At 46.2% G+C, this 22294-nt stretch overlaps 1 pseudogene; it reads left to right on the forward strand.

Annotated features, from left to right (window-relative positions):
* Positions 1-1798: 1798 nt before the first annotated feature.
* Positions 1799-2117, forward strand: LOC129030619 (large ribosomal subunit protein eL37-like; annotated as a pseudogene).
* The last annotated feature ends 20177 nt before the right edge of the window (positions 2118-22294 follow it).

A 22294-nucleotide genomic window follows, 5' to 3' on the forward strand; every position in this document is an offset into this window, starting at 1 on the left:
GATGATCTCATCTCAGCCACGTATGTGTGCGCGTGCACACACACACACACACAGCATGCACATGTGCATGCACACAGGGACCTGTGCACACACCTGGAGCAGTAGGAAGAATAGCGGAAAAGAAGCTAAAGAGCTGGGCTTTATTTCCAGTTCTGCCACTGAACCCTGGACCTTCGCTTCCTCATCTGTAAAAGGGGTAGTTGGACCTGCTGATTTCTAAGATTCCTTCTCAGCTCGCTCTCTGGAGCTGCTCTCGCTGTGTGGGCCAGTTCCTCTTGCTTACTTCCTTCTCCTCCTCCCCTCCCGCTCCTCCAGCTTCTCAAGGGCCCTGCCTGTTTCTCCCAGAAGCTCCCTGACAGCCTTCAGGCCTGGAACACCCAACTCATTGTGGGGTGGGGGGAAGCAAGCACCCCAGCTTTAAGTGGGCCAGGGCTTCTTTTCTGGTTATTTCAGCTCTGCTGTAAATGCAACACCACATGTGAAGCACCCAGCATGCTGCCTGAGCACACTGTAGATGCCTCCCAAAATCCATCCTTTTCCTTTTGCCTCCCTCTTTTTAGTTCACCTGGACCCCAATCCCCACCTGAGGTGAGGTGAAGAAGCCACATCCGATTTTATAGTTTCAGATCCCCTCAGCCTTATGTCACATGGCTCTGATCCAAACCCTCCAATTATTCCTTTTGCTTTCAGGATGAAGACCTGGATCCTTGAAATTGCCTGCAAGACCCTTGTGGATCTGGCTCCTGCCTACCTCTCCAGCCCAGCTTCAGGTCCTCTATCCTGCCCTGCCCTAACCCTGGGCTTCTGGAGCCTTCTTTCAGGACCCAAACCCTCCATACTCCTTCTATCTCAGCCCCAATGTGGACCCTTCTTCACCAGGCTCACCCCTCTTCCCATCTGCTCACTTCTGCTCCTCTGATGGTCCCATCCCCAGGAAGTCCCCCATGACCTCAGAGAGTGTTACACCACGTATATTCCCCCAGCTCTCACTCTCTTCCCCAGTGATGAAACAGCATTATAATGGAAAGATCAGTTGCATCTTAAGAACTGGGTATCTGCCTTCCTGACTAGATCTCAGGCTCTAGGAGGGTAAGGGCAGGTCACCATGCCTGCTTTCTTCAACACTGCCACCCCAGCACTTGTTTAATGTCTGGTTCTTGATACATATTTGTTGAGTAAATAAATGAATGTCATTTAAAATTGCTCTCTTTAAACATATCTGAAACTGGGCTCAGCATCTTCCATGAAGTCCAGATATAAAATCCCCTAAAATAGCTTCACTCTTTTCTAGGTAGATATCTGAACTTCCCCAAAAGTCTCCCTCTTTTCCCTCCTGACTTCTTAAATTCTTAAAACCTCAAGTTTCTCTTTAAACCTATATCTGGTTTGCCAGTATCATCACCCCAATCAGGCATCAGAGTTTCCAGTTTCTTCCACCTTCTTCTGATAAGCCCAATCATTTCCACACCTTGATTGTGTTTTGATTTTTGAGTCTGCAGCCAGCTGCAGTTATTCTCAGCCCTTGATGGCATGGAAGAGGAGGGTAGTTGTGGGGTATCCCTGACTCAGCTACAACCGGGAGAGAGATGCTGATGTCCTCACTGGTCCTGGACCTCTGCCGGAGATGGAGCTATTGCAGTGGTCTGGTCTGGCAGGAGCAGAGGTTATGGGAACCCCTATTTGACTCTCATTTTGGCCAATATACCTTAAAGTATGCTCATAGCACAAAGGTTCTTTGAGATGTTCTGCAAAAGAAAGAATCCCGTGCCTGCTCTCTGGTCTCGGCCACAGAAGCAAGATGATGAAGGGAACATCATCATTTGGAAAGCGTCGCAGTAAGACACACGTCGTGCCGCTGCTGTGGCTCTAAGGCCTATCACCTTCAGAAGTTGACCTGTGGCAAACATGGCTACCTCGCCAAGTGCAAGAGAAAGTATAACTGGAGTGCCAAGGCTAAAAGACGAAATACCACCCGGACTGGTTGAATGAGGCACCTAAAAATTATATACCACAGATTCAGGCATGGATTCCATGAAGGAACAACACCTAAACCCAAGAGGGCAGCTGTCGCAGCATCCAGTTCATTTTAAGAATTTCAATGATTACTCATGCAATAAATGTTCTGGTTTAAAAAAAAAAAGAATCCTGTGCCCAAATACACTTGGAGAACTCAGTACCACCCAATTAGTTCTTAACTGCAAGCAACAGAAGCTGACTTTCCTAATTTAAGCTTAAAAAGGATTTATTCTAAAGATCTTGGGTAGCTCACAGAATCTCCTGTGGGGTCAGAAAAATCAAGGTCAGAGGCAAAGTAGCCAGGAACAACACCCAAAGTCACATTGTATGATGGATCCCGGGAAGACCCTACTGCTGCATAAACACCTTAGCTTGTGCCACTAGCTCCATCCACCCTGGGTGCTGCCTCTAGGACCACCATAGCCCCTGCCACCACAGCTGCTGCCACCTCCCTCACTGCTACACAATAGGCTCTGCATAGTCTCACTTTTCTGCATCATGAGTTTTGGATTCAAAGCCTGGGGAAAATGCATGTGACTGGTGGAGGGAGGTCATGTGCCTCCCACCTAGCTGCAAGAGAGGCTGGGACAATGTGGATTGGCTTCATAGAGCTTCCATTCTGGGTTCAGCTTCTGGCTCAAAACATGGGGCAAATCCTCAAACATGGGAAGGGAGAGCAGATGCTGGGTGGCCCAAAAGAATGACAAATGTTCTTTACACTGTGGTCCCTGAACACCTCCCTGGAGTTCTATGCAACACTCTAGGACGAAGTTTCTCAGTCTCAGCACTATTGACATTTGGGCCTGGATACTTCTTTGTTATGGGGTGTCCTGTGCATTACAGGATGTTTAGCAGCATCCAGGCCTCTACCCATTAGATACCAGTAGTACCCTCCCAGTTGTGACAACTAAAAATGTCTAAATACATTGACAAGTGTCCCCTAGGGGACAAATTCACCCCTGCTTGAGAACCACTGTCTAGAAGATCTGAAGGAAATTTGTAATACATTTGGGAATCAGAACGGGTTTGGCCTGATTTCCCAAATTTATTTGACCATGGAAAAACTTTTTTCTCTAACACAGGAAATGCTGGGCTGGTCAAAGGGAAGCTGGCCGTAGGAGTGTCTTTGTCCATTTTTTGTTGCTTTAAAGAGAATACCTGAAACTGAGTAATTTATAAAGAAAAGGAATTTATTATTTTATTTTTTATTTTTTTGAGATGGAGTCTTGCTCTGTCACCCAGTCTGGAGTGCAGTAGTGCAATCTCGGCTCACTGCAACCACTGCCTCCCGGTTTCAAGCCATTTTCCGCGTCTCAGCCTCCCGAGTAGCTGGGATTACAGGCACCCACCATCACGCCTGGCTAATTTTTGTATTTTTAGTAGAGACGGGGTTTCATCATGTTGGCCAGGGTGGTTTCAAACTCCTGACCTTAGGTGATCCACCTGTCTCAGCCTCCCAAAGTGCTGGGATTACAGGTGTGAGCCACTGTGCCAGGCCAAGAAAAGGAATTTATTTCTTAAGCTATGAAGGCTAAGAAGTCCAAGGCTGAGGGGCTGCTGAGGGTCTTCTTGCTGGTGGGAACTCTATGCAGAGTCCCTTGGTGGTACAGGGCACCACAGGGTGAGGGGCTGAGCGTACTAGCTCAGATCTCTCTTCTTCTTATAAAGCCACCAGTCCCACTCCCATGATAGCCCATTAATCCACTAACCCATTAATCTATTAATCCATGAATGGATTAGTCCATTCATGAGGGCAGAGCCCTCATGACCTAATCACCTCCTAAAATCCCCACTTCTCAATACTGCCACACTGGGGATTCAGTTTCCACGTAAGTGTCAGAGGAGAGAAACATTCAAACCATAGCAAGGAGTTTCATGGGGGTGGGAGGTTGCACAGGCCAAATGGCACCCCAGATCTTCCTGCCATCACCTTCCCCACTTGCCCACCTCTCTGAATGGGCTGGAGTCTCCTTGAGGTCAGCTTTGTGGAGGCCAAGGCTCTGGGCAGTTGGTGATGATTCTAGGAAACATTTCCAGGGTCCGAGGGAGGAGCCCAGAGAATGCCATTCAGCGTGTTAAGTTGGTCTTCTCTCCTTGGCTCTGAACTTGCCCTGCAGGCACAGGTACCTCCCCAACCACCAGCCAGGAACACTGTCTTGGGAACAAGCAGCAGCCTGTGGCTGCCCACTGCGGCCTCCTGTGGCCCTCCTGCATGGCTTGACAGAGGCCCCACAAGACTCAGGCTCCAGCCCAGCTGGTCTCTGTCTGTAGGCCCAGCCTCTCAGGCTGTCCCCCCCACAGGTTCCAGGTCAAAGCCCTTATTGCTGCCCAAGGAATGCTCTGGATGCAGGGTCAAATGTGTCGGTCCCAACCCAGGAAAAAGCCCTACCACTGTGATGCAGGATGAGGGGTCACAGGCTCCTAAAGTGTGGACCCCGGCCTCCTGGCCTGGCCTTTGGGAAGGAGCTGTTGGAGTTGCTTCTTCCAGGCTGGAGTGACACAGCATGGGGATGCGTGCATTGCTGGCACACTCAGCTGTCCATTCCAGGGACTTCTGTGAGCTGGCAGTGTCCCCACATGGATGGGCCAGCTCCCTCCTGCAGCTTTTTTTTTTTGAGATGGAGTCTTGCTCTGTTGCCCAGGCTGGAGTGCAGTAGCATGACCTCGGCTCACTGCAACGTGATTCCCCTGCCCCAACCTCCCAGGTAGCTGGGATTACAGGCGTGCACCACCAAACCCGACTAATTTTTGTATTTTTAGTAGAGACAGGGTTTCATCACATTGGCCAGGCTGGTCTCGAACTCCTGACCTCAGGTGATCTGCCCACCTTGGCCTCCCAAAGTGCTGGGATTAAAGGCGTGGGCCACAGTGCCTGGCCGCAGCTTCATCTTTGAAACTCCCCCTTGCAGTGTCTTCCGGTGACCTTGGCTCTTAACCTTGGGAAACTGGTTCAGTGGAAACAGGATGGTGCCAGGCTTAGACAAACCTGTGTTGGCTCTACCTTGGATATGTCACCTTCTCTCCGAACTTTAATTTCACTATCTATGTAGATTTATTAAAAGTGATTTTCCTTTCCTTCATTCTGTATTTTAGGTACTGACTGATGGCTTCTGGGTCATAGAAGGGGGGGCTCCCTGAAGCCTCTCTGAAGATTCACGGCCCCCACGCTCTGGCCCCCAGGGCACATCTTCATGGGGCAGGGGAGACAACTGGAGTGAAACAAAAAGGCTCGAAAATGCTTTGGATCCCAACCAGCCAGAGGATGCGCCAGTGGAAAATTCCTGCTGTGTGTCAGAGGCCCACCTGGCCCGGGGGACAGCCAGCCAGACGCACAGGCCTCAGAGCGTGTTTAGACAGCGCTTTTCCTGCTTCAGCCAGAGCTCACCCTGGCCCTCACCAACGCTCATCCTGGGAAAGTAGAGTGGGCCAGGTCCTCGCCTAGGCTCAGGAAAGCTTCTGCAGCTCCGTATCTGGAGCAGGGTCTTGGGGACAGCAGCATGAACTTTGATAGAAAAGATGGGCAGTAGGAGCCCCAGGTTCAGCCTCAGATCTGCCCTGAACCCGTCTCTGGGACACAGGAGTAACTGTGTCCTCTCCATGGGCCTCAGGCTCCTCATCTATGCAGCACATGGGATGGATAAGGACGTCTAAGGAGCTTTCATCAGCCGCCCCACCCTTCTGCTGGTACAGAGCCACAATCTCTAAGGGATCCCACATCTGCCTCTGGAGAGGCCAAAGCTCCTTTCCTGGGCAGAACCAGGGGGGCAACTCTCAGAAGCTGCCCTCAGAGACTTAAGCTCAGCATCCGAGGAAGGTGACCCAGCGACTATCTGTAACTGTGGGACCCATGCCTTTAAGAGTGTTCTCAGCACCCCCCGAGGTTCACCGGTGTGGGGGTGATGAATCTGGGAGGAGAAAAAGGTAACCCTGAGCTACAGGGTACAGGATTTGTCCAACACCATAAGGGGAAGACCTTGAATCTAGAAATGCCCCAGGGACCAGACCACATGCTCTAATGTGGTCTGAGCAGGTTACTGGGCCCTCCATGGCTGTATGGAGTGGCCCTAAGACTTTGCACAGACCCCGTACTCACAGCTCCAGCCATCTAAGGGGTCTTGTGCCAGGCTAAGGCAGCCTGGGGGGTGGGGCATGGGCATTCCAAGCCCTCATAAGGGTTGAACACGTTGGCCAAGGAGGGTCTGCAGGTTCCCCTCTCTTTGGAGCTTGATTGGCCCTGTATGGGATAATGGTCAATTCGCCAGGGCAATGTCACCTGGGAGGTCCCTTAGTTGATGCTACCTGACCTACTAGACTACCTGTCCTCACCCCACTAATCACCTCTTCTTAGCTCAGGTTCCCACAGTGAGAACCACTCTCAATGCCTGTTACCACCCCACTTAATACCAAGAGGACATGACAAACCTTCCAGGGCCACTCCAGCTTCCAAACTCTGCCCCCTGCCCCCCGTCCCTCGACCCTGACATCCCCAGTTCATCTATGTACAGACCACCCCCGGGCATACACTTAAAGGAAAGCTCTGGATGACACCACACGCAAGTCAGGGCAAAGAGGAGCCCTGGCCCACACGACCCGCTCTGGCTGGTTGCTTGTCCCAGCACATTGGAGGGGTTTCCAGGCCTCATCGCAGCCTGTGCGTCCTTCCGTCATTTGATCTAAGGCCAGATCAGTCTTTTCTCAGAGTTCTCGCAGTCGCTCAGAAAGAATGGTCCCTTTCTCAGATCCTAGGTCTGTTTCTCTCTGTTCCAGGTCAAACCTGCCCTTTGCAAAGTGCCTGCTGCCCAGGTTCTGCCCAGAAGCCAGCCGCAGGTAAGCTGCCCCTCCTGAGGTGGCTCCAGAATCCTTCTTTCACTCAGGAATCCCTTCTCCTGATTCTTGTTCTCTTGCAGTTTCCAGTCCATACACTTCCCCCTTCTGCATTGCTAGGGGCTCTGCTGGGATTTGGGTCACTCCAAAATCTCTTTCTTGCCTCTTCTGAGAACGACAGTCAACATCACAACGTGCACCTCTGCATCTCCAGAATCCCAGGGCACTCCAGGATGAATAGATGGGAGTGCACACACATGTAGGTGAAAGTGTGTGCACATGTGCACACGTGTGTATGTGTTTGTGTGTAAGGGCACGTGTGCAAGCGTGTGTGTGTGTAAACTCATGTGATTTGGGGATAATCTTGGCTTCTAAAGAGAACACAATGTCTCCCTCTTACAAAAGTTCCCCAAAGACCTCTGTCTCCCTCTGTCAAAGTCAGCCAGGCCGGGTGAGTGCAGGTTTCAAGAGGGTACCTGAGCTCTCTCTGGGCCATGTCACAGAGCAGGCCATGGTTTCCAGGAGCCCTGGGCCCTGCTGCAGGGCCCTTTGCACCCCATGCTGCTTAAGCATCAAGAGAAGGAGGGTTGAGCCCCAAATATCCTTACTGGGGGTGATGGTTGTGGAAGGCAGTTTGATACCATGGTTAAGTCTGAGTTCATGAGATGCTATTTAAAAACAATCATCAGGTGATTGACTTCCTTTTCCAGAGCGTTCCTTTGGTCTCACAGCTCAGCATCCTGATTTATGGGGCACAGGATTCCAGCAGCTCTGAGAAGCATTCTGGTTTCTGCTGGGCTTAACTCCTGGGGTGAGGCAGAAGGGAGGGACTTGTGCTGGAATGTTAGGGGTTGGGAACCGAGGGAGGGGAGCTCCATGGTGGGGCTGAAGCAGGAGCTCCGAGATGTTTCTACTGGCCTTCAGCTATAGATCCTTGGGCACAGGGAGGTGGGCTGGGGGCCCTAAGTCCTGCTGGAAGCAGCGTCCTCACAGTAGACAGGCTCCCTGGGTGAGCAGCTCCTCACCACTGGTGAGGCGCCAGGTGCTGTTGCTTACAAAATGAGCTTCTCTGTTACAAAGCACGGCCACATTCACTGGAGTCACAGAGAAACCGTGTGTGCTGGGCACTCACTCTCTCCCATTTAACAGATGAGAAAACTGAGGCCTTAGGTTAGGAGTGGCTAAGTGGTGCATCCAAGGCTCTCACAGCCAGGAAACAAGGGAGCCAGGCTTCAAACCTGAGCCTTCTGATTTAAAAGTTCAGCCTCTCTCCATGAGCACAGTACACCCTGTTACCCTCAGCAGAGAGAAGAGCAGGGACCACTGAGCTTCTAGGCAGTCAGGCTTGGGTTTCAATCCTGACTCTGCTAGTATTGACTGTGAATTTGGACGTTTCTGAATCTGCTTTCTTATCAATAAAGTGGATAGAGTCAGCGATGCACTGGAGCTGGCTCTTTTCCACTCCAGAAAGTCAATTGTATGCATTTCTCCCCAGCTCTGCATTCAGTAACATGAGGCCGCTTAGCTTGGAAAGGGCCAAAGTGGAAGCACTGACACCACAGAAATGGGCAAACACTACAAATCAGGACTTTCCTCCCCAGTGGGCTGGCGGCTAAGCATTTCCCCGCACAACCCTGGGGATAGTTCTTACCTCTAAGTCTCAGTAATGAACTTAGATAAAGTATGTAAAGTTCTCACCACAATGCCTGGATTGAGCAGATGCTCACAAATGATTAATAAGAGTAAACATTTTACATTTTCTGCAGCTTTATCATCTTTTATTCCTTTATTCACTCAGGAAAGTAATTTGGGCAAGAATGACTTTTCTTCATCCTGTAGATGAGGACAATGAAGCTCTGAGGGGCACAGAGGTGCTAAGCGGGGCCCAAGCCTGAACCAGAATCTTTGTACTCTTCACCTTAGACTCTGTCCACGACCCTCAGCTGCCCTCTCACAGGCCAGGCAATTTAGAGTCTCAGAAATAAGAGCATCCTAATGCCAGGAAGAATGTTACAGATCACCTGTCAGTAATGCAAGCCCCTCATGTGACTGACAAGGAAACTGTTGCCCAGAGAGGGGAATGGACAAGCCCAGGGTCACTCAGCCAGCTATGGCCAAGCTGGACTTTGGGTCCCAGATCTCTGGATTCCCCATCTGCATCTCTCTCACTGGATCAAACTGCCTTTAGACCCTTGCGCTGGGGTGGGACTGTCCTATTTGCAGGGCATGGCTGCTGCCCAGTGGGAGGGGATAGGATGGCTACTGGGGCAACCACCACTTGTCCACCCTGAGGAGAGAAGGTATAAAAATAATGCTACCTGCTCTTCCAGTTCATCAAGTTATATGAAACTGTCTTGGGCATGCCAAAGCATTTGTAAATGTAAGTCACTGACATTTTGTCAACCAGCAAACCCTGAAGAGCCAGATCTTCTTACAGGCTCATCCATGGGCCTCTGTGGGCAACAGAGCACTGGGATTCATGGGCCAGGGCTGAATCCAGCTCCAGAATCCCCATGGCCCTGCTCATCTTCCTCTCTCCCTCCCTTCCTCCCCTGCCTTCCCTTCATCTCTCCTTCCTTCTCTCCTTCTCTCCTTCCTTCCCTTCCTTCCTTTCCTTTTCCTTCCTTCCTTCCCTTCCTTCCTTTCTTTTTCCTTCCTTCCTTCCTCCCTGCCTCCCTCCCCTGCCTCCCTCCCTCCCTCCCCTGCCTTCCCTTCATCTCTCCTTCCTTCCCTCCTCTCCTTCCTTCCCTTCCTTCCTTTCCTTTTCCTTCCTTCCTTCCTTCCCTTCCTTCCTTTCTTTTTCCTTCCTTCCTTCCTTCCTCCCTCCCTCCCTCCCCTGCCTCCCTCCCTCCCCTGCCTCCCTCCCTCCCTCCCCTGCCTTCCCTTCATCTCTCCTTCCTTCCCTCCTTCTCTCCTTCCTTCCCTTCCTTCCTTTCCTTTTCCTTCCTTCCTTCCTTCCCTTCCTTCCTTTCTTTTTCCTTCCTTCCTTCCTTCCTCCCTCCCTCCCTCCCCTGCCTCCCTCCCTCCCCTGCCTCCCTCCCTCCCTCCCTCAGGTTAGGAGTGGCTAAGTGGTGCATCCAAGGCTCTCACAGCCAGGAAGCAAGGGAACCAGGCTTCAAACCTGTGCCTTCTGATTTAAAAGTTCAGCCTCTCCCCATGAGCACAGGCAGCCTCCCGTTACCCTCAGCAGAGACAAGAGCAAGGGTCACTGAGCTTCTAGGAAGAAGCTTCTAGCTCCTTCCTTCCTTCCTTCCTTCCATCCTTCCCTCCCTCCCTTCCTCCCCTCCTTCCCTCCCTCCCTTCCTCCCTCCCTCTCTCCCTCCTTCTCTCCTTTCTTCCTTCCTCCTTCCCTCCCTTCTCCCACCTTCTCTAGAGACCCATCCTTGGGCTACTGGAGCCTGCTTTCCCTGCAGGCACCAGAACAGCCTGGAAATTTACATCCCTGGGTGCCCTCTAACCAGTGACTAAGGGTGTGGAGGTGTGGAAGGCTGGGACCACGCCAGTGTTTCCTGTGAGATCAGGCTGAAGCCTCCTCTGTGGGGCTCGACTTGAGGCCGAATGCCTGCTGGACCTCCTCACTCCCCCTGCCCTTCCTCCCCAGTCCGTTACCAGCGGCCCCTGTGAGCACTTCCTTAGCAAATCCTCATCTCAGGGGCTGCTCCTGGGGAGCCCAACCTGAGACACCCACTTTACTCTTTTGCAATCACTTACCACTACTTGACATGATGCTATACTTTCATTTGTTCACTGTCTGTCTCCCTCCACTAGAATATGAGCCCCATGGGGGCAGGGACTTGATCCGTTTTGTTTAACTGTGCACTCCCAGGCTGGAGCCGTGTCAGGCATATAGTAGGTGTCCAAAAGATATTTTGTGGGATAAATATTCTCAATTAATTCTCACAATGACCCTGTGAAATGAAAATTATTATCCCCATTTTACAAATGAAGAAATAGCTTCAAAGTTAAATAACTCACATGGGCTACACAGGTTGTACGTGGCATAGCCAGAATGCCAAGCTCTGCCTGTGTGTGCCTCCAGACCAAAGCTTTGCCTTTAAAACTCAACCCCATGTTTGCAGTTTCCAGAACATTCCAGGCTTTTTCACACCTCCTCAGTGATGCTGAAGCTGCTTCCTTTGCAAAAATATGCTCCCCTGCCCCCGTCAACTCTGAATTGACCACCACAGTACCCTTTGAGACCCTTTGCGCCCCTATGGTTCCCAGACAGATTCCCCATGGCTATTTCTCTTTCTCTTTCCTGTAATCATTTCAGATAAGGCTTCGTCTTGCATCTTTGTTTCCCTAGCACCTAGTTGGAGTCTGGCAGAAGGCCAGCAATCTGTGAATGTTTGTTGAATGAATAAAAGGAAGGGAGGGAGGGAGGGATGGAGGGAGGGAGGGAGGGATGGAGGGAGGGAGGAAGGGAAGAAGGGAGAGAGAGAAGAAAGGAGAGAGGCATTCTATACTAGGAGGGGACAGACTACGAGCTCCACATGGACAAGGAAGGCCGTGGTGGGGTGTTGTGGGAAGCCAGGGGAGTCGGCCACATCCTGGGCCTTCTTGTCATGTGGCGTGGTTGGGATAGCTCTGATCAGTCACCTTTTTAAGCTCGGGGTCTAGCCTTAGGGCAGAAGCAGGATGTATCCTGGCAGCCAGCACCCAGCCTGGTACCCAGTAATGGCTTAGTAAGTGCTGAATGAATGAATGAGTGACAGTGTGGTATGAAAAGCAGATTTGATTTGGAGTCTGAGTCTGAGGTTTGAGTCCTGATAGCCTCTTTTCCAGCCTTTCCTCTCTATTCCCTGGCAGCTGCCTTGGTTCAAGTATCACGTGTCTCCCCAGACGTCATCTGTCCTGAGGCTGCTGCTTAAATGAGCCTCTTACAGGAGGAATTGCCATGTCTCTCCTTTCCTGGTTTAGCAAATCTTGTTTGTAGGGTATCGTCAGACTCTACAGGCTCATCCTTTTGCATCTGTGGGCAACAGAGCACTGGGATTGATGGGCCGGGGCTCTGTGGTTCAGCCTATGAGGCTCTTCAGGCAGTGTAGAGATAAGAAGATGGATGGCCCCTGGGGCCCATATCCCTGGGCTTGAGTCTTACTTCCATTACTTTCTAGCCACATGGCTTTGAGACGGTCGCTTAACTTCTCTCTCTCTCTCTCTCTCTCTCTCTTTTAGACAGTGTCTTGCTCTGTTCCCCAGGCTGGACTACAGTGGCACAATCATGGCTCACCATAGCCTCGACCTCCTGGGCTCAAGTGATTCTCCCACCTCAGCCTCCCAAGTAGCTGCGACTACAGGTGTGCACCACCACACCCAGCTAATTAAGAAAAAAAAACTGTAGAGGGGTCTCACTATGTTCCCCAGACTGGTCTCAAGCACCTGGGCTCAAGCAGTCCTCTTGCCTTTGCCTCCCAAAGTGCTGGGATTACCACGGCCAGCTGACTTCTCTTTAAGTATATCATCCCACTGTAACATAGGAATCATGACAGTAGCTTTGTAACTGGGATGTTGTACATGTTCAATAAGTTAGTGCTTAAGATAGTGCCAGGCACACACGTTGGCCGTCAAATGACTACCCTTCTGGCCAAATCAATCACTGTTTTGGCACCACCTCCCCCTACTCCCTTGCCACTGCATGCCTGAGTGATCCACAACAACTTGTGATTTCCCAAACACTCCAGGTCTTCCCATGCCAGGGTACCTTTGCTCATGCTGTCTGTTCCTGGGATACACACTTCCCACTGTTCTCCCTAGAAAAATCTTAGTCATCCTTCAAGTCTTAGCTCAAATGCTGCCTCTGTGTCTGTGAAGACTTTCTGGACTCTCCCAGGACATCCTGGGGGCTCTCTCTGGAACTTCTGCGCTGGGTACTGAGGCAATAATCTGAATGCGTTGGAACTGCCTGCTCACCAGTCTGTGTGCCTTCAAGCTTCAGGCCTATTCCTAAGCCATTTAGCCAGTCCCCAATACAAATGGGCCTTGAGCATGATCCAATACTGTAGAGACATAAATTCTCCCAAAATTAATCTATAAATTCAGTAAAATCCCAATAAAAATTTAACAAGAGTTCTAAAAATGTAACTTTACAAGCTAATTCTAAAAGTCATCTTAGAAGAAAAAAATGCACAAGAATAGCCAAACAAATTTTGACACAGCAAGAACAATGAAGAAGAAATAGCCCTTCCACATACAAATGTTTACTATAAAGTGATGAATGCAGAGTGATGTTAGTATAATTCAATCAATGGGACAGTAAAGAAACAGATACATGGAAATGTAGTGTATGCTAAAGGGGCATTTTTAAACCAGTACAAAAGGACAGGCTATTCAAAAATGGTTTGGGAGCAATGGTTTGGGGACAATAATAGATTTCCCACTTGGGAAAAAATTAACTTAGATAATATATTGGCGATGGCCTTGCTTCCTGCAAAGAGAATTTATTCTAAATATTTTAATCAGAAAGGAATTTATGGAAGGTACATACAGCAGACAGGATTGTAGGGGGCATTGAAGAAAAAGACTTTAGGTTAAGCTTACCAGAACAACTTCCAAAGACACAGTGCAGAACTGAGCCACTGATGGAGCTGATGTCTGCTACAATCTGGAAGCTGCCAGATAGTAGGAAGTTTTTGCCATGGATGTCGTTCTGAGACCACACCGCCTCTAACCAGGATCTGTGCTAATAAAATGGAGGTGGTGCTACCTTTCTCTCCAAATAATTTGAAGCTTCATGTGAGTTGTGTCTGCTTAGGTCCCTTAGGAAACAGACATCGAGATAGAGTTTAAGAGGGTAAGAGATGTGTTGTGATAATGCCCATGCAAGGTAAAGCAGGGACGGAGCAGGAGTAGTAGGGAAAGTCTTCTGACTGTGACACAGTTATGACACCTGTGAAAGGAAAGAGAGATGGAAGAAGGTTGGCCAGAAAAGGCCTCAGACTCTGATGCAGCTCTGAGGAAAGTCTTGGCCACCACAAAGATTGCCCATAAAGAAGTCTCTTGGTGGGAAGAATTGGCTATGCCCTAGTTTCCTCTCTGTGCTCAGTCATTGGCTTGGAGCTGTGATGAATCCCAAAGGCATCTAGCCAGGGGACTCTTCATTACATCTGGAATCCTAGCATGAGGGGAATCTCTGCAATACAGGAGGAAACACCAGAAGGGCACTGATATGAATTTTGAGCCAGCCATCATATAGCATCTATCTGCCACAGATCCCTACCTCACATCACATACCAAATAATTTTCAGATGGATTAAAGAGGCATAGATAAAAAACAAACCTATACAATTATTAAAAGAAAATAAAGAACATATAGGGATGTACTTCTATAACCCTGGAGTAGGGAAGGCCTTTTTAAGAAAGGCACAAAAGGCCAGGTGTGGTGGCTCATGTCTGTAATCCCAGCAGTTTGGGAGGCCAAGGCGGGCAGATCATGAGGTCAGGAGGTCAAGACCATCCTGGCTAACACGGTGAAACCCCATCTCTACTAAAAATACAAAAAATTAGCCGGGTGTGGTGGCCGGCACCTGTAGTCCCAGCTACTCGGGAGGCTGAGGCAGGAGAATGGCGTGAACCCGGGAGGTGGAGCTTGCAGTGAGCCGAGATCACACCACTGCACTCCAGTCTGGGTGACAGAGCAAGACTCCATCTCAAAAAAAAAAAAAAAAAGAAGTCACAAAATCTAGAAAATATAGAGAGATATTTTAAATATTTTAAATTAGTTTTTATTGCTTTCCACATTTTAAGAAAGTAATTGGTACTAACATACTTAATGGTGAGAAACTAAATGCTTTCCCCATAAGATTGGGGACAAGACAAGAATGTTGCTTTTCTCCAGTCCTATTTAACATTGTCCTGAAAGACATAGCTAATGCAATAGGATAAGAAAAGGAAATAAAAAGTTTACAGATTGGAAAGAAACAAAACAGTTTTGTTTGCAGATAACGTGATTATCTATGTAGAAAATTTCAAAGAATCAACAAAAAACTCCCAGAACTAATAAATAATTGCAAGGGGCAGCATACAAGGTTAATATATAAAAGCCAATTGCTTTCCTATATACTAGCAATTAACAACTGGAATTTGACATTAAAAGCACAATGCCATTTACATTAGAACCAGAAAGAAAGAAAAAAAGAAAGAGAAGGAATGAAGGAAGGTAGGAGGAGAGGGAGGAAGGGAGGGAGGAGAGGGAAGTAAGTAAGACAGGCTGACTTAGGCATAAATCTAACAAAATATATACAAGATCTGTATAAAGAAAACTACAAAACTCTGAGGAAAGAAAACTCTGGTAAATAAATGGAGAAATATTCCATGTTCACCAATAGGAAGACTCAATATTATTAAGATGTCAGTTCTTCCCAACTTAACCTATAAATCCAACACAATCCCAATAGAAATACCAGCAAGTTATTTTGTGGATTTCAACAAATTGATTTAAAAATTTATATAGAGAGGCAAAGACCCAGAATAGCCAACACAATACTGAAGGAGGACAAAGTCAGAGGTCTGACACTACCTGACTTTAAGATACTGTAAATCTATGGTAATCAAAATAGTATGGTACTGGTGAAAGAATAGATACATAGATCGATGGAATAGAATAGAGAGCCTAGAAATAGACTAACACAAATATAGCCAATTCATCTTTGAAAAAGGAGCAAAGGTAATTTAATGGAGAAAAGGTAGTCTTTACAACAAATAGTGCTGGAACGATTGGGCACAGATGCAAAATCAATGACTCTAGATACAGACCTTATACCCTTCACAAAAATTACTTTAAAATGGATCATAGACCTAAGCAAAATTCAAAACCACAAGGTTTTTAGAAGATAACATGGGAGAAAATCTAGGTGACCTTGGGTTTGGTGAGGATGTTTTAGATATAACACAAAAAACATGATTCATGAAAGAAAAAATTGCTAAGCTGTACTTCATTAAAATTAAAAATTTCTGCTCTGTGAAGAACACTGTTAAGAGAATGAAAGACAAGCCACAGAGTGGGAGAAAATGTTTGCAAAACACATATCTGATAAAATACTTTAATCCAAAATACAAAAAGGACTTAAAACCCAATTTTAAAAGGTCTGAGTAAGCACCTAAATAAAGAAGACACACAGGTGGCAAATAAGCATATGAAAATATGTCCAACATCATATACCACTAGGGACTTGCAAATTAAAACAACAATGAGCTATCACTATACACCTAAGATGGCTAAAACCCAAAACACTGACAACACCAAGTGCTGCTTAGGACATGGAGCAACAGGAACTCTCATTTATTGTCAGTGAGAATGTAAATGGCATGGCCATTTTGTGTTTTTTTTTTTTTTTTAAACAGTCTCGCTCTGTCACCCAGGCTGGAGTGCAGTGGCATGATCTAGGCTCACTGCAACCTCTGCCTCCCAGGTTCAAGCAATTCTCATGCCTCAGCCTCCTGAGTACCTAGGACTACAGGCATGCACCACCACACCCGACTAATATTTTTTTATCAGTAGGGCCACTTTGAAAGATAGTTTAGCAATTTCTTACAAAGGTAAACATAGGCCTACCATACAATCCAGCAATAGTGCTCCTAGGTGTTTACCAAAATGAGTTAAAAACTTTGTCCATGCAAAAATCTGCACATGAATGTTTGTAGCAGCTTTGTTTGTAATTACCAGTAGTTGGAAACAACCAAGATATTATTCTTCTATAGAAAAATGGACAAACAAACTGTGGCACATCAGTGCAATGGAATATTATTCATCATTAAAAAGATAGGAGCTGTCAAGCCATGAAAAGACATAGAAGAACTTTAAATGTGGATTGCTAAGTGAAAAAAGCCAGTCTGAAAAGGATACATGGTGTTTGATTCCAATGATATGAGACTCTGGAAAGGGCAAATTATAGAGACAGTAAAAAGACAAGTAGTCTCTAGAGATACAGGGGAAAGTGAGAGGAATGAATAGATGGAGTACAAAACATTTTTAAGGTGACAAACTATTCTGTATAATACTGTTATGGTGGATACAGGGTGTTATGTCTTTGTCATTACCCATAAAATTGTACAACACAGAGAATGAACCTTAATGTAAACTACAGACTTTAGTTAATAAAAATGTATCAATACTTGTTAATTAATGGTAACAAATACCACACTAATGCAAGGTGATGATAATAGGAGTGTGTGCATGCATGGGGTTGGGGAGTGTGCAGGGGATATATGAGAACTCTGTATTTTTTACTCGAAGCTTCTGTAAACTTTATACTGTATTAAAAATACATCTATTAAAATGTTTTAAAGTAATTAATATACTTGGAGAAAAGTTCAGCTGCAAATATAACAGACAATGGGGTAACCACACATTCTAGTTTTCTTAGGACTCCTCTAGTTTATACTTGTTGTCCTGGTGTTCCATCTGGCTTAGGATTTGTCACTCTCAAAGTGTGTCGCTTTGGATGATAACTTATATAATCGCCCTAGACAAAGGTTGTTATTTATTTATTTATTTATTTATCTTTTTGAGATGGAGTCTCGCCCTGTCACCCAGGCTGGAGTGCAGTGGCACAGTGGTGTGATCTCGGCTCACGGCAACCTCTGCCTCCTGGGTTCAAGTGATTCCCCTGCCTCAGCCTCCCGAGCAGCTGGGATTACAGGCATGTGCCACCAAGCCTGGTTAATTTTTTTTTTTTTTGTATTTTTAGTAGAGATGGGGTTTCACCGTATTAGCCAGGATGGTCTCGATCTCCTGACCTCATGATCCACCCGCCTCAGCCTCCCAAAGTGCTGGGATTAAAGGCGTGAGCCACCACGCCTGGCAGGTTGTTATTGTTAACATATAAAAAGCTCTTATAAAGTAATAAGGGAGTCCAGAAGAAAAATGGGCAATGTATATGGACAGGTGTATTAGTTTGCTTCCATAACCTAAAATCCCACAGATTAGGTGGCTTAAACAACAGGAATTTATTTTCTCACAGCACTGGAGACTGCAAGCACAAGACCAAGATGTTGGCAGGTTTGGTTTTTTTCTGAGCCCTTTCTTTTTGGCGTGCAAATGGCTGCCTTCTTGCTGTGTCTTTCCTCAGTGTGTGCTCAAGTCTGTGTCCTAACCTCTTCTTATAAGAACACCAGTCATATTGCATTAGGGCCTACCCATATGACTCATTTTACATTAATTACCTATTTAAAGGCCCTATCTTGGCTGGGCATGGTGGCTCACACCTGCAATCCCAGCACTTTGGGAGGCCCAGGTGGGTGGATTACCTGAGGTCAGCAGTTCAAGACTAGCCTGGCCAACATGGTGAAATCCAGTCTCTACTAAAAATACAAAAATTAGCTGGGGGTGGTGGTATGCCTGCAATCCCAGCTACTCTGGAGGCTGAGGCACAAGAATCATTTGAACCCCCGAGGTGGAGGTTGCAGTGAGTCAAGATCACGCCATTGCACTCCAACCTGGGCAACAAGAGTGAAACTCTGTCTCAATAATAAAAATAAAAAAAATAAAATAAAATAAAATTAAAAGCCCTATCTTCAAATACAGTTATATTATGAAATGCTGGGGGTAAGGACTTCAACATACAAATTTTGGGGAGACATAATTCAGCCCACAATGACAGGCAATTTACAGAAAAAGTACAAATGGTGAATAAATATATGTAAATATGTTTAATATCACCAGAAGCACACAAACTAAACAGTAATGACAGCCCCTCCTCCAATAGAATAAGGAAAGAGAAAGAGGGAAGGAAAGAGAGAGAGAGAGAAAGAAAGAAAGAGAGAGAGAGAAAGAAAGACAGAAGGAAGAAAGAAGAAAGAAGAAAGAAAGAAAGAAAAGATTCTATCTAAGGTTGGCAAGCATGTAGGAATATGCTATTAGTGAGAAGAACAGATACATCTTTTTTGGAAGTGAACTTAACAGCCTCCATCAAAATGAATATATGCATATCTTTTGACTCAGAAATGTCACTTTTGAGACTTGATCTTACAGAAATACTTACAGAGGCTCAAAGAGGCGTGGCTGGGCATGGTGACTCATGCTTGTGATTCCAGCACTTTAAGAGGCCAAGGCAGGTGGATTGCTTGAGGCCAGGAGTTTGAGACCAGTCTGGTCAACATGGCAAAATCCTGTCTCTATAGAAAATACAAAAATTAGCTGGGCATTGTGGCATGCACTTGTAATCCCAGCTACTTGGGCGGCTGAGGTGGGAAGATCGCTTGAGCCCAAGAGGCAAAAGTTGCAAGTGAGCTGAGATCACATCACTGCACCCCAGCCTGGGTGACAGAGTGTAACCTTGTCTCAAAAAACAAAACAAACAAACAAACAAAAAACAAAGAGGCATGCATAAAGGTATTAATTACAGTATTTCTCATAACAATAAAAATTTGAAAAAATATTTAAGTTTCTATTGATAGGTAAATAAGCTATGGTATATCCATACTGTGAAATACTAGACTGAGGTTAAAAAGAATAAGGTAGATCTATGATAAATAGATATCATGTGATATCTGAGAAATAAAGTAAACCAAAGATAAATGGAATCATGAAACATATTAAGTAACTCAAAAAGAGGCAATAAAGAACAAAGAAGAAATGGGATAACTAGAATACAAATAGCAAAATGGTAGATTTAAACTCAACCATATCAACAATCACATTAAATGTAAATGATCTAAACACTCCAATTAAAAGGCATAGATTGTCAGGTTGTATTTTTTTAAAATCATGATCCAACTATATACCGCCTACAAGAAATTCACTTTAAATATTGTCATAAATAGGTCAAAAGAGAAAAATTGCATAAAGATATGTCCTGCAAATATTAATCAAAAGAAAGCTGGAGTGGCTGTATTACTATCATACAAAGCAGATTTCAGAGTAAAAAATATTTCCAAGGATAAAGAAGGTTATTTTATAGTGACAAAAGGATCCACTTATCAACAGGACATAGCAATCCTAAATGTACATGCACCTAATAAGAAAGCTGACTCAAAATACATGAAGCAAAATGAGATAGAACTGCAAGGAAAAAGAGACAAATGCACAATTATAGCTAGACATTATTTTCTTGTTCTTATTTTATAATTTTCTATTCTTGTTATATGGGAATCTCCTTTATCTCTTTCATCTCTTAATCAAACTTAAGGTCCTTTTCAGATCACTTTTTAGTCTCTAGTTCCATTGATGTTAGTTATTCCATTTGCAGAGGCAGTAGAATATCTATCTTGGCATTGGACTTTCCCATCTGTTTTATAATTTTTGTGTGTGAGCTCATCTTCAATAGATGTTATTTTTCACAGGAATCCCGTAAGTGCCTTGACTTATTAAGGCCTTCTTATTGGGTTATCTCACTATTCTCCTACTCTTTTGGGGGTCTGCCCTTTCTGACCCTCTGTGGTTACAGGTTTCTGCTTCATTTCTGGTACCTGGAAATTTTCTTTTTCTTGCTTTTGAGCTTAGCTATGTTTTAAACTGAAGTTTTATATAAAATGTTATAAAACATTACAATTATATAACATTTCACTGTTTGGAACAGGTTTGGGAAACTCCCATATTGGATTAAATTTTAGTTTTGATTGAATGTCTTAATGGGTCTCCTACAACAAAATCTTGAAGTCAACCTTCACCTTCTCTCTCTCTCCTTGTCCTTTGTTCTGGAATTAAAAAGTTACTTTACAGTAAATTGATGTTTTTCTTTTTTCTTTTTTTAAATTGAGGAAAAAATGACATTTTAGGAACATAAACTGTGTCTGCCTTTTCAGATGGAGACTAGAATGCTTTGTGGAAGATGTTCTTTTGCTTTGGAATGCACCACTAGAGTTGACCCTTTGAGGTATGCTAGTATAAAACAGCCAGGGTCTACCTATCATTCTTGGGGAGTATGGGAAAGCACTGACGGGCCTCTAAAGGGGATTACTTAGTCTGAGATGTTAATACCATTTAGTAATATACATTTAATGAATTTGTTGAATTATGTCTCTGAGGATTGTTTTATTTAGAGCACCACCATCTCCTAATTTGGGATGTGACTATCTTATGCCTGAAATTGACGTGTCCTTGCAGTGTTGTGTGTTACTCTGGGATCAGTTGTTTGCACAAGATAAGGAGCTGTGGTGGAGAAGGATGTGGAAGAGAAGGGCTCACTTCTTCAGCTCAGGCTGGAGAAAAAGTGCAAACGAGCCTGACGGGGCTCTGTGCGGTCCATCCTGGACCTGGGAGTTGGTGTCCCACTGAGGTGCTATTTTAAGCTGCCCATCCCAGCTTTGTGGAAATATCCTAGCCAGTATTTTATTATCATTTTTTTGATATCCCTATTATCAGTAATGCAAGAAAGAGGCTAATTCTGGTGCAGGCAAGAGGGCTTGGGAGGCAGATCTTAGATGTGAGTGAGAGGAAAAAAACACTTCCTGGGGATGGGGAGGTGGGGAGAGTTGCTTAGACCTGGACTCCAAGGAAGGGGACGGTTGCAATAGGCCTGGTGGTGGGAGGAGATTTATCCTTCCAGCTCCAGGCAGCTGATGGGTGAGGTGGGGAGGGGGCCTGTGAAGGACTTTGTGGGTTTGTGTTTTTTTTCTGAGATGGAGTCTCGTTCTGTCGCCCAGGCTGTAGTGCAGTGGCATGATCTTGGCTCACTGCAACCTCCACCTCCTGGGTTCAAGTGATTTTCATGCCTCAGCCTCCCAAGTAGCTGGGATTACAGGCGTGCGCCACCACACCCCGCCAATTTTTGTATTTTTAGTAGAGATGGGATTTTGCCATGTTGCCCAGGCTGGTCTCGAACTCCTGACCTCAAGTGATCTGCCCGCCTTGGCCTCCCAAAGTGCTGGGATTACAGGCGTGAGCCACTGCACCTGGCCATGGCTTTGAAGTTAGCTCTGGGCTAGGTGCTCTCAGCAGAGCCACTTCTAAGAACAGTTATAGGTTGCACTCTGGTGTGTACTTTTCTTTTCCCCCTCAGATTTCAGGAAACTTTTGTTAATTTGCCTTTGGGTGTGCTGTAGAATTAGCAGAAAGCCTGGCACATGGGAGGACAGAGTGAGGCCTGACTGGCTCTGGGTGAGATGTGCCAGGGACCGGGGGGCGGGTGGGCAGAGAATGGTTGGAGGTGAACCTGAGCAGGGTGCCAGGGCCAGAGCCTGGAGAGCTTTGCTGCCATTTGAAGGAAGCTGAACTTACCTTGTAGGCCCCTGAAGGATATTAAGCAAGATGGTGATGTGATCAAACTTGCATTACAGAGAAACGCCCCAGGATTTCTCATGAATTTATAGACAACTGCAGTGGACATCTGCTGTTTTTATCTGCCCAGCACCTCTTCCACTCCTGCTGCAGTAATGGAACCCCTCTTTCCTGTGGGGAACCTTTTTCATGTGAAAGGCAGAGCTGACTGCAGTCTTCTCAAAACCAGGGAGTGTGCTCATGACCCAGGCCAGGCCAACAGGAATACCTGATCGGGCAATGGGTACTGTTTCGGGG

This window comes from Pongo pygmaeus, chromosome 12 (genome assembly GCF_028885625.2).
Source record: "Pongo pygmaeus isolate AG05252 chromosome 12, NHGRI_mPonPyg2-v2.0_pri, whole genome shotgun sequence".
NCBI classification, from domain to species: domain Eukaryota; kingdom Metazoa; phylum Chordata; class Mammalia; order Primates; family Hominidae; genus Pongo; species Pongo pygmaeus.